General features: G+C 43.1%; 33 non-coding genes across 33 annotated transcripts; all 33 read right to left on the reverse strand.

Annotated features, from left to right (window-relative positions):
- Window positions 1-50: 50 nt before the first annotated feature.
- On the reverse strand, window positions 51-123 carry trnar-ccu (transfer RNA arginine (anticodon CCU)). Its single transcript has one exon. It is a non-coding gene; the product is annotated as a tRNA-Arg (tRNA).
- A 244-nt stretch (window positions 124-367) lies between these two features.
- trnar-ccu (transfer RNA arginine (anticodon CCU)) lies at window positions 368-440 on the reverse strand. Its single transcript has one exon. It is a non-coding gene; the product is annotated as a tRNA-Arg (tRNA).
- Window positions 441-1,361: 921 nt separating this feature from the next.
- On the reverse strand, window positions 1,362-1,434 carry trnar-ccu (transfer RNA arginine (anticodon CCU)). Its single transcript has one exon. It is a non-coding gene; the product is annotated as a tRNA-Arg (tRNA).
- Window positions 1,435-1,678: 244 nt separating this feature from the next.
- Window positions 1,679-1,751, reverse strand: trnar-ccu (transfer RNA arginine (anticodon CCU)). Its single transcript has one exon. It is a non-coding gene; the product is annotated as a tRNA-Arg (tRNA).
- A 242-nt stretch (window positions 1,752-1,993) lies between these two features.
- On the reverse strand, window positions 1,994-2,066 carry trnar-ccu (transfer RNA arginine (anticodon CCU)). Its single transcript has one exon. It is a non-coding gene; the product is annotated as a tRNA-Arg (tRNA).
- Window positions 2,067-2,311: 245 nt separating this feature from the next.
- Window positions 2,312-2,384, reverse strand: trnar-ccu (transfer RNA arginine (anticodon CCU)). Its single transcript has one exon. It is a non-coding gene; the product is annotated as a tRNA-Arg (tRNA).
- A 244-nt stretch (window positions 2,385-2,628) lies between these two features.
- Window positions 2,629-2,701, reverse strand: trnar-ccu (transfer RNA arginine (anticodon CCU)). Its single transcript has one exon. It is a non-coding gene; the product is annotated as a tRNA-Arg (tRNA).
- Window positions 2,702-2,943: 242 nt separating this feature from the next.
- On the reverse strand, window positions 2,944-3,016 carry trnar-ccu (transfer RNA arginine (anticodon CCU)). Its single transcript has one exon. It is a non-coding gene; the product is annotated as a tRNA-Arg (tRNA).
- A 244-nt stretch (window positions 3,017-3,260) lies between these two features.
- On the reverse strand, window positions 3,261-3,333 carry trnar-ccu (transfer RNA arginine (anticodon CCU)). The gene has a single exon. It is a non-coding gene; the product is annotated as a tRNA-Arg (tRNA).
- Window positions 3,334-3,579: 246 nt separating this feature from the next.
- Window positions 3,580-3,652, reverse strand: trnar-ccu (transfer RNA arginine (anticodon CCU)). The gene has a single exon. It is a non-coding gene; the product is annotated as a tRNA-Arg (tRNA).
- Window positions 3,653-6,402: 2,750 nt separating this feature from the next.
- Window positions 6,403-6,475, reverse strand: trnar-ccu (transfer RNA arginine (anticodon CCU)). The gene has a single exon. It is a non-coding gene; the product is annotated as a tRNA-Arg (tRNA).
- A 244-nt stretch (window positions 6,476-6,719) lies between these two features.
- Window positions 6,720-6,792, reverse strand: trnar-ccu (transfer RNA arginine (anticodon CCU)). Its single transcript has one exon. It is a non-coding gene; the product is annotated as a tRNA-Arg (tRNA).
- Window positions 6,793-7,038: 246 nt separating this feature from the next.
- trnar-ccu (transfer RNA arginine (anticodon CCU)) lies at window positions 7,039-7,111 on the reverse strand. The gene has a single exon. It is a non-coding gene; the product is annotated as a tRNA-Arg (tRNA).
- Window positions 7,112-7,355: 244 nt separating this feature from the next.
- On the reverse strand, window positions 7,356-7,428 carry trnar-ccu (transfer RNA arginine (anticodon CCU)). The gene has a single exon. It is a non-coding gene; the product is annotated as a tRNA-Arg (tRNA).
- A 246-nt stretch (window positions 7,429-7,674) lies between these two features.
- Window positions 7,675-7,747, reverse strand: trnar-ccu (transfer RNA arginine (anticodon CCU)). The gene has a single exon. It is a non-coding gene; the product is annotated as a tRNA-Arg (tRNA).
- A 244-nt stretch (window positions 7,748-7,991) lies between these two features.
- Window positions 7,992-8,064, reverse strand: trnar-ccu (transfer RNA arginine (anticodon CCU)). Its single transcript has one exon. It is a non-coding gene; the product is annotated as a tRNA-Arg (tRNA).
- A 1,441-nt stretch (window positions 8,065-9,505) lies between these two features.
- trnar-ccu (transfer RNA arginine (anticodon CCU)) lies at window positions 9,506-9,578 on the reverse strand. The gene has a single exon. It is a non-coding gene; the product is annotated as a tRNA-Arg (tRNA).
- A 563-nt stretch (window positions 9,579-10,141) lies between these two features.
- Window positions 10,142-10,214, reverse strand: trnar-ccu (transfer RNA arginine (anticodon CCU)). Its single transcript has one exon. It is a non-coding gene; the product is annotated as a tRNA-Arg (tRNA).
- A 2,448-nt stretch (window positions 10,215-12,662) lies between these two features.
- trnar-ccu (transfer RNA arginine (anticodon CCU)) lies at window positions 12,663-12,735 on the reverse strand. Its single transcript has one exon. It is a non-coding gene; the product is annotated as a tRNA-Arg (tRNA).
- A 245-nt stretch (window positions 12,736-12,980) lies between these two features.
- Window positions 12,981-13,053, reverse strand: trnar-ccu (transfer RNA arginine (anticodon CCU)). Its single transcript has one exon. It is a non-coding gene; the product is annotated as a tRNA-Arg (tRNA).
- A 246-nt stretch (window positions 13,054-13,299) lies between these two features.
- Window positions 13,300-13,372, reverse strand: trnar-ccu (transfer RNA arginine (anticodon CCU)). The gene has a single exon. It is a non-coding gene; the product is annotated as a tRNA-Arg (tRNA).
- A 245-nt stretch (window positions 13,373-13,617) lies between these two features.
- On the reverse strand, window positions 13,618-13,690 carry trnar-ccu (transfer RNA arginine (anticodon CCU)). Its single transcript has one exon. It is a non-coding gene; the product is annotated as a tRNA-Arg (tRNA).
- Window positions 13,691-13,930: 240 nt separating this feature from the next.
- On the reverse strand, window positions 13,931-14,003 carry trnar-ccu (transfer RNA arginine (anticodon CCU)). Its single transcript has one exon. It is a non-coding gene; the product is annotated as a tRNA-Arg (tRNA).
- Window positions 14,004-14,254: 251 nt separating this feature from the next.
- Window positions 14,255-14,327, reverse strand: trnar-ccu (transfer RNA arginine (anticodon CCU)). Its single transcript has one exon. It is a non-coding gene; the product is annotated as a tRNA-Arg (tRNA).
- Window positions 14,328-14,572: 245 nt separating this feature from the next.
- On the reverse strand, window positions 14,573-14,645 carry trnar-ccu (transfer RNA arginine (anticodon CCU)). Its single transcript has one exon. It is a non-coding gene; the product is annotated as a tRNA-Arg (tRNA).
- A 246-nt stretch (window positions 14,646-14,891) lies between these two features.
- Window positions 14,892-14,964, reverse strand: trnar-ucu (transfer RNA arginine (anticodon UCU)). The gene has a single exon. It is a non-coding gene; the product is annotated as a tRNA-Arg (tRNA).
- A 244-nt stretch (window positions 14,965-15,208) lies between these two features.
- Window positions 15,209-15,281, reverse strand: trnar-ccu (transfer RNA arginine (anticodon CCU)). The gene has a single exon. It is a non-coding gene; the product is annotated as a tRNA-Arg (tRNA).
- A 2,438-nt stretch (window positions 15,282-17,719) lies between these two features.
- Window positions 17,720-17,792, reverse strand: trnar-ccu (transfer RNA arginine (anticodon CCU)). Its single transcript has one exon. It is a non-coding gene; the product is annotated as a tRNA-Arg (tRNA).
- Window positions 17,793-18,355: 563 nt separating this feature from the next.
- On the reverse strand, window positions 18,356-18,428 carry trnar-ccu (transfer RNA arginine (anticodon CCU)). Its single transcript has one exon. It is a non-coding gene; the product is annotated as a tRNA-Arg (tRNA).
- A 244-nt stretch (window positions 18,429-18,672) lies between these two features.
- Window positions 18,673-18,745, reverse strand: trnar-ccu (transfer RNA arginine (anticodon CCU)). Its single transcript has one exon. It is a non-coding gene; the product is annotated as a tRNA-Arg (tRNA).
- A 246-nt stretch (window positions 18,746-18,991) lies between these two features.
- On the reverse strand, window positions 18,992-19,064 carry trnar-ccg (transfer RNA arginine (anticodon CCG)). The gene has a single exon. It is a non-coding gene; the product is annotated as a tRNA-Arg (tRNA).
- A 244-nt stretch (window positions 19,065-19,308) lies between these two features.
- On the reverse strand, window positions 19,309-19,381 carry trnar-ccu (transfer RNA arginine (anticodon CCU)). Its single transcript has one exon. It is a non-coding gene; the product is annotated as a tRNA-Arg (tRNA).
- Window positions 19,382-19,939: 558 nt separating this feature from the next.
- On the reverse strand, window positions 19,940-20,012 carry trnar-ccu (transfer RNA arginine (anticodon CCU)). The gene has a single exon. It is a non-coding gene; the product is annotated as a tRNA-Arg (tRNA).
- Between the last annotated feature and the right edge of the window lie 6,066 nt (window positions 20,013-26,078).

Consider the following 26,078-nt stretch of genomic DNA (forward strand, 5'->3'; position numbering starts at 1 on the left):
CTGACAAGGTGAAATGCAGGTAACCCTTCATCAGAGTTATACAAAGCAATCACCCCAGATGGGACTCGAACCCACAATCCCTGGCTTAGGAGGCCAGTGCCTTATCCATTAGGCCACTGGGGCAAAAACATTTGCACCAAATACGAAAAAAAACTACGATGTATTCTGTGTAGAGAAATATCCAAAATGAAAGCCACATTCATGAACACTTTAGGAGAAACATTATGGAATAATTCATGCCAAATATAGTAATCCTATGGGAGAATGTATCCTCTTGCACAAGGTCACTTTCACTGAAGGGTGTGCTTTAAAACCTCTGAGTAGCTGGAACTTTCTAAACTCCTGCATCACAGTTATACAAAGCAATCACCCCAGATGGGACTCGAACCCACAATCCCTGGCTTAGGAGGCCAGTGCCTTGTCCATTAGGCCACTGGGGCAAAAATATCCTCACCAAAGATGAGAAAAAACGACAATGTATACTTTGTAGAAAAATATCTAAAATAAAAACGACATATGTCAAAAGTCTAGGAGAAATATCATGGTAAAAAACACTGCAATACCATAGACATGCCTATGGGGGAACGTGTCATCTTGCAGAAGGCCACTTTTCATGAAGGGTGTAAGTTCAAACTACTGACAAGGTGAAATGCATGCAACCCTTCATCAGAGTTATACAAAGCAATCACCCCAGATGGGACTCGAAACCACAATCCCTGGCTTAGGAGGCCAGTGCCTTATCCATTAGGCCACTGGGTCAAAAACATTTGCACCAAATAGGAAAAAAAACTACGATGTATTCTGTGTAGAGAACTATCCAAAATAAAAGCTACAATCCTGAAAGGTTTAGATTACAGTGCTTCTCAAAGTGTGGTCCGCGGACCACTGGTGGTCCGTGAGCGCCCCCTAGTGGTCCGTGAGTATATTGGTAACATTTCACATTTGAAATAAATAAATGAATTTAAGTTTTTCGCACTCTCGCGGCAATATCTCCGCAATGGAACAAGCTTAAGTTTAACTTTTGATTGCATGATATAGCCCAGATAAGCACCTTCATCACACATGTTGCCACCTGTTTGTACCATTTTCAGGCGATTTGTAAAAAACGATGTGTTTTTGGATATTTGTGGAGTTAGGTGGTCCGAGAGTGTTTTTTTATTGGTTAAGTGGTCCTTGGTATGAAAACGTTTGAGAAACACTGGTTTAGAAGAAACATCATGGTAAAAACCCTGAAATACCATAGACATGCCTATGGGAGAACGTGTCATCTTGCAGAAGGCCACTTTTCATGAAGGGTGTGAGTTCAAACTACTGACAAGGTGAAACGCATGTTACCCTTCATCAGAGTTATACAAAGCAATCACCCCAGATGGGACTCGAACCCACAATCCCTGGCTTAGGAGGCCAGTACCTTGTCCATTAGGCCACTGGGGCAAAAATATCTGAACCAAATATGAGAAAAAACGACGATGTATTCTGTGTAAAGAAATATCCAAAATGAAAGCCACATTCATGAACACTTTAGGAGAAACATTATGGAATAATTCATGCCAAATATAGTAATCCTATGGGAGAATGTATCCTCTTGCACAAGGTCACTTTCACTGAAGGGTGTGCTTTAAAACCTCTGAGTAGCTGGAACTTTCTAAACTCCTGCATCACAGTTATACAAAGCAATCACCCCAGATGGGACTCGAACCCACAATCCCTGGCTTAGGAGGCCAGTGCCTTGTCCATTAGGCCACTGGGGCAAAAATATCGGCACCAAAGATGAGAAAAAACGACAATGTATACTTTGTAGAAAAATATCTCAAATAAAAACTACATATGTCAAAAGTCTAGGAGAAATATCATGGTAAAAAACCCTGCAATACCATAGACATGCCTATGGGAGAACGTGTCATCTTGCAGAAGGCCACTTTTCATGAAGGGTGTGAGTTCAAACTACTGACAAGTTGAAATGCATGCATTCATCAGAGTTATACAAGGCAATAACCCCAGATGGGACTCGAACCCACAATCCCTGGCTTAGGAGGCCAGTGCCTTGTCCATTAGGCCACTGGGGCAAACAAAATGCACCAAATATGACAAAAAATTACGATGTATTCTGTGTAGAAAAATATCTAAAATAAAAACTACATATGTCAAAAGTCTAGGAGAAATATCATGGTAAAATACCCTGCAATACCATAGACATGCCTATGGGAGAACGTGTCATCTTGCAGAAGGCCACTTTTCATGGAGGGTGTGAGTTCAAACTACTGACAAGGTGAAATGCAGGTAACCCTTCATCAGAGTTATACAAAGCAATCACCCCAGATGGGACTCGAACCCACAATCCCTGGCTTAGGAGGCCAGTGCCTTATCCATTAGGCCACTGGGGCAAAAACATTTGCACCAAATACGAAAAAAAACTACGATGTATTCTGTGTAGAGAAATATCCAAAATGAAAGCCACATTCATGAACACTTTAGGAGAAACATTATGGAATAATTCATGCCAAATATAGTAATCCTATGGGAGAATGTATCCTCTTGCACAAGGTCACTTTCACTGAAGGGTGTGCTTTAAAACCTCTGAGTAGCTGGAACTTTCTAAACTCCTGCATCACAGTTATACAAAGCAATCACCCCAGATGGGACTCGAACCCACAATCCCTGGCTTAGGAGGCCAGTGCCTTGTCCATTAGGCCACTGGGGCAAAAATATCGGCACCAAAGATGAGAAAAAACGACAATGTATACTTTGTAGAAAAATATCTCAAATAAAAACTACATATGTCAAAAGTCTAGGAGAAATATCATGGTAAAAAACCCTGCAATACCATAGACATGCCTATGGGAGAACGTGTCATCTTGCAGAAGGCCACTTTTCATGAAGGGTGTGAGTTCAAACTACTGACAAGTTGAAATGCATGCATTCATCAGAGTTATACAAGGCAATAACCCCAGATGGGACTCGAACCCACAATCCCTGGCTTAGGAGGCCAGTGCCTTGTCCATTAGGCCACTGGGGCAAAAATATCCGCACCAAATATGAGAAAAAACGACGATGTATTCTGTGTAGAGAAATATCCAAAATGAAAGCCACATTCATGAACACTTTAGGAGAAACATTATGGAATAATTCATGCCAAATATAGTAATCCTCTGGGAGAATGTATCCTCTTGCACAAGGTCACTTTCACTGAAGGGTGTGCTTTAAAACCTCTGAGTAGCTGGAACTTTCTAAACTCCTGCATCACAGTTATACAAAGCAATCACCCCAGATGGGACTCGAACCCACAATCCCTGGCTTAGGAGGCCAGTGCCTTGTCCATTAGGCCACTGGGGCAAAAATATCCGCACCAAAGATGAGAAAAAACGATAATGTATACTTTGTAGAAAAATATCTAAAATAAAAACTACATATGTCAAAAGTCTAGGAGAAATATCATGGTAAAAAACCCTGCAATACCATAGACATGCCTATGGGAGAACGTGTCATCTTGCAGAAGGCCACTTTTCATGAAGGGTGTGAGTTCAAACTACTGACAAGGTGAAATGCATGTAACCCTTCATCAGAGTTATACAAAGCAATCACCCCAGATGGGACTCGAACCCACAATCCCTGGCTTAGGAGGCCAGTGCCTTATCCATTAGGCCACTGGGGCAAAAACATTTGCACCAAATAGGAAAAAAAACTACGATGTATTCTGTGTAGAGAACTATCCAAAATAAAGCTGGCAATGTCCTCGATCTCATATTCTCAAGGAACTGCACTACTTCTAACCTCTCTGTAAACCCGCTCCACACCTCCGATCACTTCTTCATTTCATTCTCTTTACCCCTTTCCAAACATAACAAACTAATCTCTTCTCATCCTGCACTTGTCCGCCGTAACCTTCGTTCCCTCTCCCCCTCTACCTTTGCCTCCTCGGTGCTCTCAGCCCTCCCTTCCTCTGACTCGTTCCAACTCCTGCCTCCAAACTCTGCTGCAGAAACTCTCCTCTCTACTCTCTCATCCTCTCTGGACTCTCTCTGTCCTCTCACATCTCGGCAGGCTCGTCAGTCCCCTCCTGCTCCCTGGCTAAATGACACACTGCGTGCTAATAGAACCGTCCTTAGGGCAGCAGAGCGGAAATGGTGGAAATCCAAACACCGTGACGACCTCCTAACCTATCAGGCTCTCCTCTCCTCTTTCTCTGCTTCCATCTCTCAGACAAAAAGCACTTTCTTTCAAGATAAGATCCAATCTTCCTATTCCAATCCTAAAAAACTATTTTCCATCTTCTCCACCCTCTTGGACCCCCCCAAAGCCCCTTCCCCCTCCTCCCTTCTGTCAAGCGACTTTGTTAACCACTTTGAAAAAAAGGTTTACGACATTCGCTCTTCTTTTTCTGACTCACCCCTACTCACCGCCGGATCACCTGAGCCACCTTCAACCGGCACACTAACCTCCTTTTCCCCTCTCTCTCCAAGTGAGGTTCTTACCCTCATTACCTCTGCTCGCCCTACCACCTGTCCTCTGGACCCTATCCCTTCAAACCTCCTTCAGACTATCGCTCCTGATATTCTACCGTTTCTCACCCATTTCATCAACACTTCTCTAACTTCTGGTCACTTTCCAAACAGTCTCAAGGAGGCGAGAGTAAACCCTCTCCTGAAGAAACCCACTCTCAACCCGTCTGATGTTATAAACTACAGGCCTGTCTCTCTCCTCCCGTTCCTGTCTAAAACACTTGAACGCGCTGTCTTTAAACAACTCTCCTGTTATCTCCATCAGAACAACCTTCTGGATCCGCACCAGTCTGGTTTCAAGGCAGGTCATTCCACAGAAACTGCTCTCATTGCTGTCACTGAGGAACTGCACACTGCTAAAGCAGCCTCCCTCTCCTCTGTCCTCATCCTGTTGGACCTGTCTGCTGCATTCGACACGGTGAATCATCAGATCCTCCTTCGCACTCTCCAAGAACTTGGAGTTTCAGGCTCTGCACTTTCCCTCCTCACCTCATACCTCAAAGACCGCACCTACAGGGTTACTTGGAGAGGGTCTGAGTCCGACCCTTGTCAATTAACTACAGGGGTCCCTCAGGGCTCTGTTCTTGGTCCTCTCCTCTTCTCCCTGTACACAAACTCGCTCGGATCTGTCATTAGCCCGCATGGTATTTCATACCACTGCTACGCTGACGACACCCAATTAATTCTGTCCTTTCCCCGCTCAGAGACCCAGGTTGTCGCACGCATCTCTGCTTGTTTAGCTGACATCTCTCAGTGGATGTCCGCTCATCATCTCAAGCTCAACCTTGACAAAACTGAAGTGCTTTTCCTTCCGGGAAAAGATTGTCCCTCTCTTGACCTAACTATCAACATCGGCCCCTCTGTTGTTTCCCCGACTCAGACTGCAAGGAATCTGGGTGTTATCCTAGATAACAACCTGTCGTTTACTGCAAACATCGCTGCTACAACCCGCTGCTGCAGATACACGCTTTTCAACATCAGGAAGATACGCCCACAGCTGACCCAGAAATCGACGCAGGTTCTGGTCCAGGCTCTCGTCACCTCACGCCTAGACTACTGCAACTCCCTCCTGGCTGGTCTACCTGCATGTGCCATCCGACCTCTGCAGCTCATCCAGAATGCAGCGGCTCGTCTGGTCTTCAACCTTCCAAAATGTTCCCACACCACGCCGCTCCTCCGCTCCCTCCACTGGCTTCCGGTAACTGCTAGAATCCACTTCAAGACACTGGTACTTGCGTACCATGCTGCGAATGGATCTGGCCCTTCCTACATCCAGGACATGGTTAAACCGTACACCCCAGCACGTGCACTACGCTCTGCATCAACCAAACGACTCGCTGCACCCTCGCTGCGAGGGGGACCCAAGTTCCCATCAGCAAAAACACGTGGGTTTGCTATCCTGGCTCCAAAATGGTGGAATGAGCTCCCCATTGAAATCAGGACCGCAGAAAGCTTACACACCTTCCGGCGCAGACTGAAATCTCATCTCTTTCGACTCCACTTCGAGCGATAGAATGACTAACAAAGAACTGCTAACAGAGCACTTATATACTAATAAAGGACTGGCTTAGCCAGTTGAGCAGCACTTGAAACGATTGGCTCTTTGAAACCTGATGTTCTTATATGATTCTGTTTTCCTCAAGGTTGTGTCTTCCTGGTCGAATGTACTTATTGTAAGTCGCTTTGGATAAAAGCGTCAGCTAAATGCAATGTAATGTAATGTAATGTAAAAGCTACAATCCTGAAAGGTTTAGATAAACATCATGGTAAAAACCCTGAAATACCATAGACATGCCTATGGGAGAACGTGTCATCTTGCAGAAGGCCACTTTTCATGAAGGGTGTGAGTTCAAACTCCTGACAAGGTGAAATGCATGCATTCATCAGAGTTATACAAAGCAATCACCCCAGATGGGACTCGAACCCACAATCCCTGGCTTAGGAGGCCAATGCCTTGTCCATTAGGCCACTGGGGCAAAAATATCAGCACCAAATATGAGAAAAAACGACGATGTATTCTGTGTAGAGAAATATCCAAAATGAAAGCCACATTCATGAACACTTTAGGAGAAACATTATGGAATAGTTCATGCCAAATATAGTAATCCTCTGGGAGAATGTATCCTCTTGCACAAGGTCACTTTCACTGAAGGGTGTGCTTTAAAACCTCTGAGTAGCTGGCACTTTCTAAACTCCTGCATCACAGTTATACAAAGCAATCACCCCAGATGGGACTCGAACCCACAATCCCTGGCTTAGGAGGCCAGTGCCTTGTCCATTAGGCCACTTGGGCAAAAATATCCGCACCAAAGATGAGAAAAAACGACAATGTATACTTTGTAGAAAAATATCTAAAATAAAAACTACATATGTCAAAAGTCTAGGAGAAATATCATGGTAAAAAACCCCGCAATACCATAGACATGCCTATGGGGGAACGTGTCATCTTGCAGAAGGCCACTTTTCATGGAGGGTGTGAGTTCAAACTACTGACAAGGTGAAATGCATGTAACCCTTCATCAGAGTTATACAAAGCAATCACCCCAGATGGGACTCGAAACCACAATCCCTGGCTTAGGAGGCCAGTGCCTTATCCATTAGGCCACTGGGGCAAAAACATTTGCACCAAATAGGAAAAAAAACTACGATGTATTCTGTGTAGAGAACTATCCAAAATAAAAGCTACAATCCTGAAAGGTTTAGATAAACATCATGGTAAAAACCCTGAAATACCATAGACATGCCTATGGGAGAACGTGTCATCTTGCAGAAGGCCACTTTTCATGAAGGGTGTGAGTTCAAACTACTGACAAGGTGAAACGCATGTAACCCTTCATCAGAGTTATATAAAGCAATCACCCCAGATGGGACTCAAACCCACAATCCCTGGCTTAGGAGGCCAGTGCCTTGTCCATTAGGCCACTGGGGCAAAAATATCCACACCAAAGATGAGAAAAAACGACAATGTATACTTTGTAGAAAAATATCTAAAATAAAAACTACATATGTCAAAAGTCTAGGAGAAATATCATGGTAAAAAACCCTGCAATACCATAGACATGCCTATGGGGGAACGTGTCATCTTGCAGAAGGCCACTTTTCATGAAGGGTGTGAGTTCAAACTAATGACAAGGTGAAATGCATGTTACCCTTCATCAGAGTTATACAAAGCAATCACCCCAGATGGGACTCGAACCCACAATCCCTGGCTTAGGAGGCCAGTGCCTAGTCCATTAGGCCACTGGGGCAAAAACATTTGCACCAAATATGAGAAAAAATGACCATGTATTCTGTGTAGAGAAATATCCAAAATAAAAGCCATATTCATGAACACTTTAGGAGAAACATTATGGAATAATTCATGCCAAATATAGTAATCCTATGGGAGAATGTATCCTCTTGCACAAGGTCACTTTCACTGAAGGGTGTGCTTTAAAACCTCTGAGTAGCTGGCACTTTCTAAACTCCTGCATCACAGTTATACAAAGCAATCACCCCAGATGGGACTCGAACCCACAATCCCTGGCTTAGGAGGCTAGTGCCTTGTCCATTAGGCCACTGGGGCAAATATATCCACACCAAAGATGAGAAAAAACGACAATGTATACTTTGTAGAAAAATATCTAAAATAAAAACTACATATGTCAAAAGTCTAGGAGAAATATCATGGTAAAAAACCCTGCAATACCATAGACATGCCTATGGGGGAACGTGTCATCTTGCAGAAGGCCACTTTTCATGAAGGGTGTGAGTTCAAACTACTGACAAGGTGAAATGCATGTAACCCTTCATCAGAGTTATACAAAGTAGGGATCGACCGATATGGCTTTTTCAAGGCCGATACCGATACCGATTATTAGTAATCAAGGAGACCGATAACCGATATTTGGAACCGATATACGGTGGTGAAGTCCATAGGGACTTGGCTTGGCAACTGGAAGGTCACCAGTTCAAGTCCCGGAAAGACCAATTGCTACCGAGGTGTCTCTGAGCAAGGCACCGTTCCCTACACTGCTCCCCGGGCGCCGTACATAATGGCAGCCCACTGCTCCTAACACTAGGATGGGTAAAATGCAGAGAAACCGTTTCGTTACATAGTACCTGTACTACGTAATGACAATAAATTGAATCTTAATCTTATACATTTGCAGTAAAATCAGAAAATCTTGGTGTCAAAATGTAGAATAACACAAACTCCAACACAACTTCTTTGAAATGCATTTAAGCATAGCCTATATTATGTTTAATGAACTTTTAAACATCTTACAACTGGTTTCCTCTCTGTGCCCTTTTCTTTAGTGCAGCCATCTGCAATGAGTTAGAGAGACAAGAAGTGGGGCAGCAGGCTGACATGCTTAACTAACAAAATACTTAATTTATTATATCAAACCAATGCCTGTCTGTCTAGCATAAAATCCCAATAAACTGCTAGCAACTGAAAAACACTAGTGCTAGCTAATGTTTTGCAAACTATTAAAAGTGAGGCTATTGCAGTAGACCTAACGTTAGACTAGTAGCCTCACTTCTAATATTTTGCTAAACATTTGCTAAATACATGTTGGCTAGCTAATGAGCTTCACATATCAACCTGAAAAACTGCGAGGCTTCACCGATAATCGGTCAAATGATGAATATTGGCCCCGATAATCGGCCTGGCCGATAATCGGTCGACCCCTAATACAAAGCAATCACCCCAGATGGGACTCGAAACCACAATCCCTAGCTTAGGAGGCCAGTGCCTTATCCATTAGGCCACTGGGGCAAAAACATTTGCACCAAATAGGAATAAAAACTACGATGTATTCTGTGTAGAGAAATATCCAAAATAAAAGCCATATTCATGAACACTTTAGGAGAAACATTATGGAATAATTCATGCCAAATATAGTAATCCTATGGGAGAATGTATCCTCTTGCACAAGGTCACTTTCACTGAAGGGTGTGCTTTAAAACCTCCGAGTAGCTGGCACTTTCTAAACTCCTGCATCACAGTTATACAAAGCAATCACCCCAGATGGGACTCGAACCCACAATCCCAGGCTTAGGAGGCCAGTGCCTTGTCCATTAGGCCACTGGGGCAAAAATATCCGCACCAAAGATGAGAAAAAACGACAATGTATACTTTGTAGAAAAATATCTAAAATAAAAACTACATATGTCAAAAGTCTAGGAGAAATATCATGGTAAAAAACCCTGCAATACCATAGACATGCCTATGGGGGAACGTGTCATCTTGCAGAAGGCCACTTTTCATGAAGGGTGTGAGTTCAAACTACTGACAAGGTGAAATGCATGTAACCCTTCATCAGAGTTATACAAAGCAATCACCCCAGATGGGACTCAAAACCACAATCCCTAGCTTAGGAGGCCAGTGCCTTGTCCATTAGGCCACTGGGGCAAAAACATTTGCACCAAATAGGAATAAAAACTACGATGTATTCTGTGTAGAGAAATATCCAAAATAAAAGCCATATTCATGAACACTTTAGGAGAAACATTATGGAATAATTCATGCCAAATATAGTAATCCTATGGGAGAATGTATCCTCTTGCACAAGGTCACTTTCACTGAAGGGTGTGCTTTAAAACCTCTGAGTAGCTGGCACTTTCTAAACTCCTGCATCACAGTTATACAAAGCAATCACCCCAGATGGGACTCGAACCCACAATCCCTGGCTTAGGAGGCCAGTGCCTTGTCCATTAGGCCACTGGGGCAAAAACATTTGCACCAAATATGAAAAAAAACGACAATGTATACTTTGTAGAAAAATATCGCGCTTGCAGGCGTGCAGAGAGAAAGTGCAGAGAGAAAGTGGAAGAAGGATGGACTCCATGTCTCCTTGGAAATCCTTCGTGCTTGCCTTTCTGACTACCAGACGGCAGTCAAAGCAGCCAAGACAGAGCACATTTCTCTGTTAATCTCTAAGAACAGCCACAAACCTCAGGTTCTTTTTAATGTCCTCAACTCGATCATTAATCCCTGTGATGTTTCTCCAATTGTACCATCGACTACTCTCTGTGATAAGTTTCTGTCATTTTTTATTGAAAAAGTATCTGCTCTTAGGCTAGCCCACACTAGTGCTAACCCAGATTCTGCCCCTCTTCTGTGCGCTGCTGTCCTCGACCACTTTGAGCCTGTATCCCTCTCTTCTCGCTCAGATGTTGTCAAGCACCTGCGGCCGACAAACTGCACCTCAGACAGCATTCCCTCTCGCCTTCTCAGAGACGTTTTCGATTCAGTTGGAGCAAGTATTTTATTACTTATGAACACCTCTCTCAGCTCAGGATGTGTCCCAGCTGCCTTCAAACATGCTGTGGTCAAGCCACTGCTAAAAAAGAAAAATCTCGACCCCTCCATTCTTGCAAATTTTAGGCCCATCTCCCAGCTACCGTTTTTATCTAAAGCGCTGGAGCGAGTAGTCTACGCCCAGCTGCAGTCTTACTTAACCACGCATGGCATCCATGAAAAGTTTCAGTCTGGTTTCAAACCAATGCACAGCACTGAAACAGCCCTTTTAAGAGTTTTTAGTGATCTCCTCCTAGCCGCCGACTCAGGTAGCCCAGCTGTCCTGGTGCTGTTGGACCTGACAGCCTTCGGCCTTCGGCCTTCGATACCGTGGACCACAGCATTCTGTTGTCGCGGCTCGAACAGTCCGCAGGCATCACAGGCTCTGCTCTGGCATGGTTCAGGTCCTACCTAACAGACCGTAGCCTTTCAGTGCAGCTAGGTGCCTTCTCCTCTGCAAAAGCCCCCCTTACCTGTGGGGTTCCCCAAGGTTCTATTCTGGGCCCCATCCTTTTTCTATTATATATACTGCCCCTAGGTGCAATTCTCTCCAAGCACAACATCCCCTTCCACTGCTACGCTGATGACGTTCAGATATATCTACCTCTCAATGCTAATGCCAACTCCTTACAGCAATTGATGGACTGCTTGGCTGAAATTAAATCCTGGCTGAGCCAAAACTTCCTCACCCTCAACGAGAGCAAGACCGAGGTAATTTTTTTTGGACCCCAACCTCCAGCCTCCCAGGTTGACATTCTTGGCTCCCTGAGTAAAAACATCCTCCCCGCTGTAACGAACCTTGGAGTAACCTTCAATAGCACTTTTAAATTCGATAAACAGGTCAGCAGCGTAGTCAAAACCTGCTTTTTTAAATTACGACTATTGGCTAAGACCAAGTCGTTTTTATCTTTTAAAGACTTAGAGAGGGTAATTAACGCTTTTGTGACATCGCGACTGGACTACTGCAACGCTTTGTATGTGGGCATGGATCAGGCATCCATAAAACGCCTGCAGCTAGTACAGAACGCAGCTGCACGTCTCCTGACTGGCCACAAAAGGCGTGACCACATTACCCCCATTCTGGCCTCACTTCACTGGCTTCCAGTTCGGTTCCGAATAGATTTTAAACTCCTTTTATTTGTTTTTAAGGCCCTAAACGGGCTGGCTCCGGCTTATATAGCTGACTTAATCCAGCGATACACCCCAGCCAGAGCTCTAAGGTCTGCCGACCAAATGCTGCTGGTAGTGCCGAAAACCAGGCTAAAAACTAGAGGGCACCGAGCCTTCGCAGCAGCTGGTCCCAGGCTCTGGAACACTCTGCCCTTACCTGTGAGGTCGGCCCAGACACTAGGGGCTTTTAAATCCTCTCTAAAAACACACTTTTTCTCTCTGGCCTTTTAAAAGTGAGCAGAGCATGACATTTTTCATTTTGTATTTTAACTGTGTCTGCCTTTATATTTGTTGTTTTTAACTTAAATGCTACAAATTGCAATATGTTCCGTATATTTTTTATTCATGTACAGCACTTTGGCGCGACCGAAAGTTGTTTTAAAATGTGCTTTATAAATAAACTTGATTTGATTTGATTTGAAAAAATGACGATGTATTCTGTGTAGAAAAATATCTAAAATAAAAACATTTGCACCAAATATGACAAAAAATGACGATGTATTCTGTGTAGAAAAATATCTAAAATAAAAACTACATATGTCAAAAGTCTAGGAGAAATATCATGGTAAAAAACCCTGCAATACCATAGACATGCCTATGGGAGAACGTGTCATCTTGCAGAAGGCCACTTTTCATGAAGGGTGTGAGTTCAAACTACTGACAAGGTGAAAAGCATGTAACCCTTCATCAGAGTTATACAAAGCAATAACCCCAGATGGGACTCGAACCCACAATCCCTGGCTTAGGAGGCCAGTGCCTTGTCCATTAGGCCACTGGGGCAAAAATATCTGAACCAAATATGAGAAAAAACGACGATGTATTCTGTGTAGAGAAATATCCAAAATAAAAGCCATATTCATGAACACTTTAGGAGAAACATTATGGAATAATTCATGCCAAATATAGTAATCCTATGGGAGAATGTATCCTCTTGCACAAGGTCACTTTCACTGAAGGGTGTGCTTTAAAACCTCTGAGTAGGCTGGCACTTTCTAAACACCTGCATCACAGTTATACAAAGCAATCACCCCAGATGGGACTCGAACCCACAATCCCTGGCTTAGGAGGCCAGTGCCTTGTCCATTAGGCCACTGGGGCAAAAATATTTGCACCAAATATGACAAAAAATGACGATGTATTCTGTGTAGAAAAATATCTAAAATAAAAACTACATATGTCAAAAGTCGAGGAGAAATATCATAGTAAAAAACCCTGCAATACCATAGGCATGCCTATGGGAGAACGTGTCATCTTGCGGAAGGCCACTTTTCATGGAGGGTGTGAGTTCAAACTACTGACAAGGTGAAATGCAGGTAACCCTTCATCAGAGTTATACAAAGCAATCACCCCAGATGGGACTCGAACCCACAATCCCTGGCTTAGGAGGCCAGTGCCTTGTCCATTAGGCCACTGGGGCAAAAAAATCTGAACCAAATATGAGAAAAAAACGACGATGTATTCTGTGTAGAGAAATATCCAAAATAAAAGCCATATTCATGAACACTTTAGGAGAAACATTATGGAATAATTCATGCCAAATATAGTAATCCGATGGGAGAATGTATCCTCTTGCACAAGGTCACTTTAACTGAAGGGTGTGCTTTAAAACCTCTGAGTAGCTGGCACTTTCTAAACACCTGCATCACAGTTATACAAAGCAATCACCCCAGATGGGACTCGAACCCACAATCCCTGGCTTAGGAGGCCAGTGCCTTGTCCATTAGGCCACTGGGGCAAAAATATCTGCACCAAAGATGAGAAAAAACGACAATGTATACTTTGTAGAAAAATATCTAAAATAAAAACTACATATGTCAAAATTCTAGGAGAAATATCATTGTAAAAAACTCTGCAATACCATGCCTATGGGAGAACGTGTCATCTTGCAGAAGGCCACTTTTCATGGAGGGTGTGAGTTCAAACTACTGACAAGGTGAAATGCAGGTAACCCTTCATCAGAGTTATACAAAGCAATCACCCCAGATGGGACTCGAACCCACAATCCCTGGCTTAGGAGGCCAGTGCCTTATACATTAGGCCACTGGGGCAAAAACATTTGCACCAAATATGAGAAAAAACTACGATGTATTCTGTGTAGAGAAATATCCAAAATAAAAGCTACAATCCTGAAAGGTTTAGATTTAGAAGAAACATCATGGTAAAAACCCTGAAATACCATAGACATGCCTATGGGAGAACGTGTCATCTTTTAGAAGGCCACTTTTCATGAAGGGTGTGAGTTCGAACTACTGACAAGGTGAAATGCAGGTAACCCTTCATCAGAGTTATACAAAGCAATCACCCCAGATGGGACTCGAACCCACAATCCCTGGCTTAGGAGGCCAGTGCCTTATCCATTAGGCCACTGGGGCAAAAACATTTGCACCAAATAGGAAAAAAAAACTACGATGTATTCTGTGTAGAGAAATATCCAAAATAAAAGCCATATTCATGAACACTTTAGGAGAAACATTATGGAATAATTCATGCCAAATATAGTAATCCGATGGGAGAATGTATCCTCTTGCACAAGGTCACTTTAACTGAAGGGTGTGCTTTAAAACCTCTGAGTAGCTGGCACTTTCTAAACACCTGCATCACAGTTATACAAAGCAATCACCCCAGATGGGACTCGAACCCACAATCCCTGGCTTAGGAGGCCAGTGCCTTGTCCATTAGGCCACTGGGGCAAAAATATCTGCACCAAAGATGAGAAAAAACGACAATGTATAATTTGTAGAAAAATATCTAAAATAAAAACTACATATGTCAAAAGTCTAGGAGAAATATCATGGTAAAAAACCCTGCAATACCATAGACATGCCTATGGGAGAACGTGTCATCTTGCAGAAGGCCACTTTTCATGAAGGGTGTGAGTTCAAACTAATGACAAGGTGAAATGCATGTAACCCTTCATCAGAGTTATACAAAGCAATCACCCCAGATGGGACTCGAACCCACAATCCCTGGCTTAGAAGGCCAGTGCCTAGTCCATTAGGCCACTGGGGCAAAAACATTTGCACCAAATATGAGAAAAAACGACGATGTATTCTGTGTAGAGAAATATCCCAAATAAAAGCCATATTCATGAACACTTTAGGAGAAACATTATGGAATAATTCATGCCAAATATAGTAATCCTATGGGAGAATGTATCCTCTTGCACAAGGTCACTTTCACTGAAGGGTGTGCTTTAAAACCTCTGAGTAGCTGGCACTTTCTAAACTCCTGCATCACAGTTATACAAAGCAATCACCCCTGATGGGACTCGAACCCACAATCCCTGGCTTAGGAGGCCAGTGCCTTGTCCATTAGGCCACTGGGGCAAAAACATTTGCACCAAATATGACAAAAAACGACAATGTATACTTTGTAGAAAAATATCGCGCTTGCAGGCGTGCAGAGAGAAAGTGCAGAGAGAAAGTGGAAGAAGGATGGACTCCATGTCTCCTTGGAAATCCTACGTGCTTGCCTTTCTGACTACCAGACGGCAGTCAAAGCAGCCAAGACAGAGCACATTTCTCTGTTAATCTCTAAGAACAGCCACAAACCTCAGGTTCTTTTTAATGTCCTCAACTCGATCATTAATCCCTGTGATGTTTCTCCAATTGTACCATCGACTACTCTCTGTGATAAGTTTCTGTCATTTTTTATTGAAAAAGTATCTGCTCTTAGGCTAGCCCACACTAGTGCTAACCCAGATTCTGCCCCTCTTCTGTGCGCTGCTGTCCTCGACCACTTTGAGCCTGTATCCCTCTCTTCTCTCTCAGATGTTGTCAAGCACCTGCGGCCGACAAACTGCACCTCAGACAGCATTCCCTCTCGCCTTCTCAGAGACGTTTTCGATTCAGTTGGAGCAAGTATTTTATTACTTATGAACACCTCTCTCAGCTCAGGATGTGTCCCAGCTGCCTTCAAACATGCTGTGGTCAAGCCACTGCTAAAAAAGAAAAATCTCGACCCCTCCATTCTTGCAAATTTTAGGCCCATCTCCCAGCTACCGTTTTTATCTAAAGCGCTGGAGCGAGTAGTCTACGCCCAGCTGCAGTCTTACTTAACCACGCATGGCATCCATGAAAAGTTTCAGTCTGGTTTCAAACCAATGCACAGCACTGAAACAGCCCTTTTAAGAGTTTTTAGTGATCTCCTCCTAGCCGCCGACTCAGGTAGCCCAGCTGTCCTGGTGCTGTTGGACCTGACAGCGGCCTTCGATACCGTGGACCACAGCATTCTGTTGTCGCGGCTCGAACAGTCCGCAGGCATCACAGGCTCTGCTCTGGCATGGTTCAGGTCCTACCTAACAGACCGTAGCCTTTCAGTGCAGCTAGGTGCCTTCTCCTCTGCAAAAGCCCCCCTTACCTGTGGGGTTCCCCAAGGTTCTATTCTGGGCCCCATCCTTTTTCTATTATATATACTGCCCCTAGGTGCAATTCTCTCCAAGCACAACATCCCCTTCCACTGCTACGCTGATGACGTTCAGATATATCTACCTCTCAATGCTAATGCCAACTCCTTACAGCAATTGATGGACTGCTTGGCTGAAATTAAATCCTGGCTGAGCCAAAACTTCCTCACCCTCAACGAGAGCAAGACCGGGGTAATTTTTTTTGGACCCCAACCTCCGGCCTCCCAGGTTGACATTCTTGGCTCCCTGAGTAAAAACATCCTCCCCGCTGTAACGAACCTTGGAGTAACCTTCAATAGCACTTTTAAATTCGATAAACAGGTCAGCAGCGTAGTCAAAACCTGCTTTTTTAAATTACGACTATTGGCTAAGACCAAGTCGTTTTTATCTTTTAAAGACTTAGAGAGGGTAATTAACGCTTTTGTGACATCGCGACTGGACTACTGCAACGCTTTGTATGTGGGCATGGATCAGGCATCCATAAAACGCCTGCAGCTAGTACAGAACGCAGCTGCACGTCTCCTGACTGGCCACAAAAGGCGTGACCACATTACCCCCATTCTGGCCTCACTTCACTGGCTTCCAGTTCGGTTCCGAATAGATTTTAAACTCCTTTTATTTGTTTTTAAGGCCCTAAACGGGCTGGCTCCGGCTTATATAGCTGACTTAATCCAGCGATACACCCCAGCCAGAGCTCTAAGGTCTGCCGACCAAATGCTGCTGGTAGTGCCGAAAACCAGGCTAAAAACTAGAGGGCACCGAGCCTTCGCAGCAGCTGGTCCCAGGCTCTGGAACACTCTGCCCTTACCTGTGAGGTCGGCCCAGACACTAGGGGCTTTTAAATCCTCTCTAAAAACACACTTTTTCTCTCTGGCCTTTTAAAAGTGAGCAGAGCATGACATTTTTCATTTTGTATTTTAACTGTGTCTGCCTTTATATTTGTTGTTTTTAACTTAAATGCTACAAATTGCAATATGTTCCGTATATTTTTTATTCATGTACAGCACTTTGGCGCGACCGAAAGTTGTTTTAAAATGTGCTTTATAAATAAACTTGATTTGATTTGATTTGAAAAAATGACGATGTATTCTGTGTAGAAAAATATCTAAAATAAAAACATTTGCACCAAATATGACAAAAAATGACGATGTATTCTGTGTAGAAAAAATATCTAAAATAAAAACTACATATGTCAAAAGTCTAGGAGAAATATCATGGTAAAAAACCCTGCAATACCATAGACATGCCTATGGGAGAACGTGTCATCTTGCAGAAGGCCACTTTTCATGAAGGGTGTGAGTTCAAACTACTGACAAGGTGAAATGCATGTAACCCTTCATCAGAGTTATACAAAGCAATCACCCCAGATGGGACTCGAACCCACAATCCCTGGCTTAGGAGGCCAGTGCCTTGTCCATTAGGCCACTGGGGCAAAAATATCTGAACCAAATATGAGAAAAAACGACGATGTATTCTGTGTAGAGAAATATCCAAAATAAAAGCCATATTCATGAACACTTTAGGAGAAACATTATGGAATAATTCATGCCAAATATAGTAATCCTATGGGAGAATGTATCCTCTTGCACAAGGTCACTTTCACTGAAGGGTGTGCTTTAAAACCTCTGAGTAGCTGGCACTTTCTAAACACCTGCATCACAGTTATACAAAGCAATCACCCCAGATGGGACTCGAACCGACAATCCCTGGCTTAGGAGACCAGTGCCTTGTCCATTAGGCCACTGGGGCAAAAATATCCGCACCAAAGATAAGAAAAAACGACAATGTATACTTTGTAAAAAAATATCTAAAATAAAAACTACATATGTCAAAAGTCTAGGAGAATTATCATGGTAAAAAACCCTGCAATACCATAGACATGCCTATGGGAGAACGTGTCATCTTGCAGAAGGCCACTGTTCATGAAGGGTGTGAGTTCAAACTACTGACAAGGTGAAATGCATGTAACCCTTCATCAGAGTTATACAAATCAATCACCCCAGATGGGACTCGAACCCACAATCCCTGGCTTAGGAGGCCAGTGCCTTATCCATTAGGCCACTGGGGCAAAAACATTTGCACCAAATATGAGAAAAAACGACGATGTATTCTGTGTAGAGAATTATCCAAAATAAAAGCCATATTCATGAACACTTTAGGAGAAACATTATGGAATAATTCATGCCAAATATAGTAATCCTATGGGAGAATGTATCCTCTTGCACAAGGTCACTTTCACTGAAGGGTGTGCTTTAAAACCTCTGAGTAGCTGGAACTTTCTAAACACCTGCATCACAGTTATACAAAGCAATCACCCCAGATGGGACTCGAACCCACAATCCCTGGCTTAGGAGGCCAGTGCCTTGTCCATTAGGCCACTGGGGCAAAAATATCCGCACCAAAGATGAGAAAAAACGACAATGTATACTTTGTAGAAAAATATCTAAAATAAAAACTACATATGTCAAAAGTCTAGGAGAAATATCATGGTAAAAAACCCTGCACTACCATAGACATGCCTATGGGAGAACGTGTCATCTTGCAGAAGGCCACTTTTCATGGAGGGTGTGAGTTCAAACTACTGACAAGGTGAAATGCAGGTAACCCTGCATCACAGTTATACAAAGCAATCACCCCAGATGGGACTCGAACCCACAATCCCTGGCTTCGGAGGCCAGTGCCTTATCCATTAGGCCACTGGGGCAAAAACATTTGCACCAAAGAGGAAAAAAAACTACGATGTATTCTGTGTAGAGAAATATCCAAAATGAAAGCCACATTCATGAACACTTTAGGAGAAACATTATGGAATAATTCATGCCAAATATAGTAATCCTATGGGAGAATGTATCCTCTTGCACAAGGTCACTTTCACTGAAGGGTGTGCTTTAAAACCTCTGAGTAGCTGGAACTTTCTAAACTCCTGCATCACAGTTATACAAAGCAATCACCCCAGATGGGACTCGAACCCACAATCCCTGGCTTAGGAGGCCAGTGCCTTGTCCATTGGGCCACTGGGGCAAAAATATCTGAACCAAATATGAGAAAAAACGACGATGTATTCTGTGTAGAAAAATATCTAAAATAAAAACTACATATGTCAAAAGTCTAGGAGAAATATCATGGTAAAAAACCCTGCAATACCATAGACATGCCTATGGGAGAACGTGTCATCTTGCACATGGTCACTTTTCATGAAGGGTGTGAGTTCAAACCACTGACAAGGTGAAAAGCATTAAACCCTTCATCACAGTTATACAAAGCAATCACACCAGATGGGACTCGAACCCACAATCCCTGGATTAGGAGGCCAGTGCCTTGTCCATTAGGCCACCGGGTCAAACATATTAGTACCAAATATGAGAAAAAACGACGATGTGTGTAGAGAAATATCCAAAATAAAAGCCACATTCATGAACACTTTAGGAGAAACATTATGGAATAATTCATGCCAAATATAGTAATCCTATGGGAGAATGTATCCTCTTGCAAAATGTCACTTTTACTGAGGGGTGTGCTTTAAAACCTCTGAGTAGCTGGCACTTATTAAACCCCTGCGTCACAGTTATACAAAGCAATCACCCCAGATGGGACTCAAACCCACAATCCCTGGCTTAGGAGGCCAGTGCCTTATCCATTAGGCCACTGGGGCAAAAATATATGAACCAAATATGAGAAAAAACTACGATGTATACTGTATAGAAAAATATCCAAAATAAAAGCTACAATCCTGAAAGGTTTAGGAGAAACATCATGGTAAAATCCATGAAATACCATAAACATACCTATGGGAGAACGTGTCATCTTGCACATTGTCACTTTTCATGAAGGGTGTGAGTTCAAACCAATGACAAGGTGAAAAGCATTAAACCCTTCATCACAGTTATACAACGCAATCACTCCAGATGGGACTCGAACCCACAATCCCTGGCCTAGGAGGCCAGTGCCTTGTCCATGATTAGGCCACTGGGGCTAAAATATCTGAACCAAATATGAGAAAAAACGACAATATATACTTTGTAGAAAGATATCTAAAATAAAAACTACATATGTCAAAAGTCTAGGAGAAATATCATGGTAAAAAACCCTGCAATACCATATACCTCATTCACACCAACGGTGTTTCATGGCCGGTTCGGAGCTGGAGCTTGAAAAGCACGGGGTTTTCCTGTTCACACCGCAGCGGAGCAGCCTCTTAGCTCTGGAATACGGTTTGTTTCAAGCAACAAAAAATGGTCCGGCTAGAGCAAAAGTACCACATACGTCACGCTTACGTCGAGGCGGGGGGCGGGATCAACTCCTGAACAACAACACAAAGTTGTATTCAGTTTGTACACAACGATGGAGAAACTTAACAAGCAGCAGTGGTCCACTGAACAGACCAGCTACCTACTTGGAATCTGGTCTTCCGAAGAGGTACAGGGGAAGCTGGAGCACAATCGGCCATTGTTGTTGTTGTCGGTGTTAGCTGTGAGGGGTTTCCGCGCGGATTGGCTTTATGAAGCAGGCACGCAAACGGTTACGTATGACGCAAACAATGACGCAGTACCAGTCGGACTCTGGGCGGTGTGAAAAGAGCCGGAGCTAAACCAAAGAACCGGTTCTGAACCTGAAAAACTCTAGCACGGAGCTTGAACCAGAGTTGCGTTGGTGTGAATGAGGTAACAGACATGCCTATGGGAGAGCATGTCATCTTGCACAAGGTCACTTTTCATGAAGGGTGTGAGTTCAAACCACTGACAAGCTGAAACGCATTAAACCCTTCATCATAGTTACACAAAGCAATCACCCCAGATGGGACTCGAACCCATAATCCCTGGCTTAGGAGGCCAGTGCCTTGTCCATTAGGCACCGGGGCAAAAATATTTGCACCAAATATGACAAAAAACGACGACGTATACTGTGTAGAGAAATATCCGAAATAAAAGCTACATTCCTGAAAGGTTTAGGAGAAACATTATGGTATAATCCATGCGCTAACATAGATGTTCCTATTGGAGAATGTATCCTCTTGCACAATGGCCCCGTCTCAGGTCGACTATTTTCATTTCCTCGCTCCTCGGTTCACGGTCTCACCGGAAGTTGATTTGTTGCGCCATCTTGAGTACCGTCCCATTGCTCTTATTTCTGCCAGAGGACCGAGGAACGATAATGGAGGAGCGATAATGGAGGAACCACCAGACCATCCTCCGATGAAATCCTCAGATACTCGCCCCGCCCCCTTACTGTGTATCGCTCACTGATTTGACGATGCAGCACATGCACTGATCTGATGCTTCTTGACATGAGAGCCGTTTCCCAGCGGAGTGAAGAAAATACATGAAACTCACGAGAGTCACTCCTCAGTTTATACTGTGTTTTGTTTCAATTCATGTATCATTTAGTTACAAATATGTGATATATCTGAACAACAAATGCGGCTTTCACACCAGCGTTTTTCCCTTTCTAGCTCCGAGCTAGAGCTTTTCTGGTTCAGCTCCGGCTTCCCTTTTCTGCTCCCGCTCTGTTCACACCGCCCAGAGACCGACTGGTGCTGCCGCTGCTGCGTCATGACGTCACCGCTGATTTGCTCCCCAACGGCGTTACCACGCTCACACAACAACGAGGAACTGCATCGGGTCGATGATTGTTGTAGCTGAGAGGTTTTTACAACCCACCTCGGCTCCGCGTGTCGTTTTGGCAAGCTGCTTAAAATCATAAACAGGAAGGAAATCAGAAGACACCAGGATACCAGTTAAACAATAATCTGTTTTAATTATAAAAGGTACAAATACAATGCAATACAATACAATAAGGAGTACTCCTGCCCTGGTTCGCGTGCTGTTCAGATTCCGGTCTTGACAGCAGGAGAAGAGAGAGCGATCTAAAGACACAACAGGTTTATATGCAAAAAGAACGGGGAGGAGGTGTGCCGGATTCTCCTCCCATAGAGTCCATTCATTGGTTGATATACAAGCGACGAGCCAGCAGAGGACCCACAGAAACAAAAGTCTTTTACCATTTAAGGTAAAACAGACGCATTGGGTGTACTTTCACACACCCACACATTTTGCAGAGACTTCCCTCTCTGTGGCCCCCTCTCCCCTTAGTTCAATGTACACACAGTTTCACATACTTTTGTTATAGTTGACTAATACAAACAATATATGTACTACTTTAATATCAATAATAACGAGGAAAACATTACCTCTGCTCTCAAGCAGTAAAATAGTAGAATATCAGCCTCTATAGAGAACACACACTCATTTTTCCTTAGGATGTGTCATGCACCCTCATTTCCCCTTAGGTTGTGTCACGCACACTCATTTTCCTTCTTTTACCATTTAAAGGGGACCTATCATGCGAAATGCACCTTTGTACGTCCTTTATACATGAATATGTGTCCCCGGTGTTCCAGGGAACTCACCAAGTGTCAGAAAACACAACCCTCTCTATTTTCCTCCTTTGCCAAATCTCTAAAAAAGGGGCTGCAACGGATCTGAAAAAAACGGATCCAGATTTCAACACTTTTCTACGTCACAAAGAGGTGCTCCGCTTATTTGTCAACTCTCCACCTATCCACCACAAATCTCTCATTCGCATATAGGCTATCGGCAGGCTAAATAATCAACCCGTCACATCTGTGTTTTTGCCTGCTCTTGCCAGGATGTCTAAGCCAGTTAAACGTTGTGCTGTTGTTGGCTGCAAGACTCGGGACAGGGGACTGCATGCAATGCCATCAGTGGAAAAAGATAATAATCTGTGGCTAGACTTCATTTTCAAGGGACATGTGCCAGAAGACCCCGGCAGATTTCTGTTTGTGTGTTCCAAACATTTTACCACGGACATGTTTATGAACTTCTCTCAAGTCCAACACGGATATGCCTCCAAACTAATGCTAAACCCGGGATCAATACCAACCATCCGGGACCAGGCCAGTGAGGACACATCCAATTTTGAAGCTGTACATTTTTATTTAGCGGTGTTTTTCCTGATAAAGCTATCTCTAGCTTGTATATGTAGCATGTAGCTTCGCCGTATCAATGTCACCTCAAACCCAAATAGTAATCTGTTAGGTGATTATATATTTTTGTAACATTTTATTTTATTTTGTACGCTCCGCAGTCTTTGCTTTGTCTTTTATTTTAATTATCAGGCATTTGCTAACATGTTCAGACATACTGCCGTAAAGGCGAGTGAAGGCTGTAAAGCCACGCCCTAGCCGATAACACAAGTATTTATTCTCCTATTTATTAGTATTTTGTATCCTCTAAAATCATATTGAGTAAGTTATAATAACAAACGTAATCTTCTATAGGTAAGTGCCGTTTTTCCAAGCGTTATATGTAAAAGCTTTTGTGATTGTAGTCTGTAAGAACGATCAGATATCATCGATCTGTAAGCTAAGCTACGCTACGCTAATGAGACATGCCGTTTTTTGCAGCGTTATATGTAAAAGCTGTTGTGTGTTTACTTGTTTGCGCACATGAATATAAATGGGGGTGTGTTAGGATACAACACTGTGTGTATGTATGCGAGGGGACACACACACCACGAGTAAAACTGAGCTAAAGCCCCGTTGGTCTGTTGTTGTTGACAAGGCCTTACCTCTAGCAACAGGCTAATTAGTGGCTAGCACTCATTACAGTCAGTCTACTGAGCTCAGCCCCTCTCCAACACATCACCTGTATTGAGTCAGAAACACAGCATGCACGTTACGGTTCAAAACTAACTTAGATTGGAACAGGCTAAGCAAAGACCTTTGCTAAATAGAGAGTTTTAGCCCCATCTTTTGGGATTTCAGACTATATTTATCCAAATAGTATTTTCTCATCCTGAATACTAAGTTGAGATGATTTTGTTCTAACTATGTGTTCTTCTTTACAGGCCAGCACCTCACATACTTACTAATTAGTGACAATTTGTACATCCTTTGCTATTATTTTAAAAAAAAATTATCATGGCGGAAATGAAAGACTGTACCTGGCAGTCCTGCACTACAATGAAAACGCTGAGCGTGCACAAGCCACTACATCCACTGGAAACCCTCTGTATAAACTGCAGTTCCCAAAGGCCAGGAAGGGAGAATGCAGAGCAAAACCAGTAAAGACTGACCCCACATTCCGTAAGTGTTTAAAAATATTTATTATACAACTATTTACAAATATAAAATAAAAAAATTAGAAAGAACTTTCAGTTGTTTTACATGCATATACTAATCTAAACCACATTTTTTGTTGTGCTTTTTTTTTTAACATTGCACAGGCTACGTGGCCAACTTGATGGACCTCATCTTCGACCAAGTCTTTGTGGACCCTGCACCATTATGAGCGACCTGACAGGGAGGAGGTCATCGCCGGGTATGCTACATGGTTCAATTTGGCTGCTGTCTGAACTCAACATCGACATTTCACGGATCAGGAAACTCCCTGCGTATCCTGAGGACAACGCAGGCCGGAAACACCACTCTGATCCTGCGTCCAAGGAAGCCCCAGCACCAGCAATGTGTCGTGATTATTCATGTTTGGATGGGTAAAGAATATTCTGATTTCAAAAGCATAAGGTTGTGTGTGGACTTTTTTTGTCGTACACATGGGTGTGTTATGCCATTGCTGTGTAGTATATAATATAATAGTACATGTACAATGACAGAATGAAAGATTGCATAAAGCCATATACACCAGTATGTATTTCCATGAACAATATTAGCATTCGTTTTACAATTTCAGTCAAAACAAACAAACCACTCACTGCTCTATTTGCCTCAACTGTAGTCCACCATGTTCAGCTCTGTAAATATTCAACGCATTCTGCAGGGAGAACATATTTAGGCACACAGGCTCCAATCCAGGATGGTCCACCATACAGGTTACAGAGTCCTCAAGTTACTGCATCCGTCTTGACACCTCGTGTGATAAACCTATATTGAATGACATGTGAAAAATGTATTCTCTAAACAGACAACTTAGTGAAGCTATCAAAAATGTTACCAGTGGTATCTCCATGCAGCACACATTCTCCGGTTCAGAAGGCATCGTGGCGCAATTTGCACAAAGAAGTCAATAACTGAGCTTTTAAAAACACATGAAACTACACACATTGCTGCTGACAACTGAGGTGTTGTTGGAGTTATACTTTTTATCACCCTAAGTTATTGAACTTTCCAACGGTTGTTGCACGATGTTGGAAGAAAAGGACTGTAAACTATTAATAAACGCAATGAGGCCATTGTATATATGCTGAAAATATGAATGTCTCCCTTTATAAATATATATATATATATCGCTGTTTTTGCGTTACAAACTGTACACATTGCATTCTTGCTAATTAGCCAAAATATGAACGGAATAAGGAGCAAGCATCGTAACAGAGTAAAATAAATAGGGACAACAGCTTGTCAGCTAACCATTCAGAAACGTCCTGCTGCAACCGAGATTTTTGGACCTCCACCAAAACCTCCGCTGCTTCAGGGTCAGTTTCTGGATCAAATTGATAATATGCTTGAACACATGCATTGCTCTGAGATGACGTGTTTATTCCACACTCGTAATCACAGCAAGCATGGTAACGTGACTCTCGCCGGCTCATGCCTGCTCTTCTGCAGGGGGGCGTGGTCAGCTGCTGCTCAGAATTTTCAAAGACAGGCTTGGAATAGAGCGAAAATGAGCGAAACGAGGCATGGCTAAAAAATGATCTGTTTGGTATTTTGAAAAATAAAATGTATAAATATACCTTATAT

This window comes from Pseudochaenichthys georgianus, chromosome 19, assembly GCF_902827115.2.
Source record: "Pseudochaenichthys georgianus chromosome 19, fPseGeo1.2, whole genome shotgun sequence".
NCBI classification, from domain to species: domain Eukaryota; kingdom Metazoa; phylum Chordata; class Actinopteri; order Perciformes; family Channichthyidae; genus Pseudochaenichthys; species Pseudochaenichthys georgianus.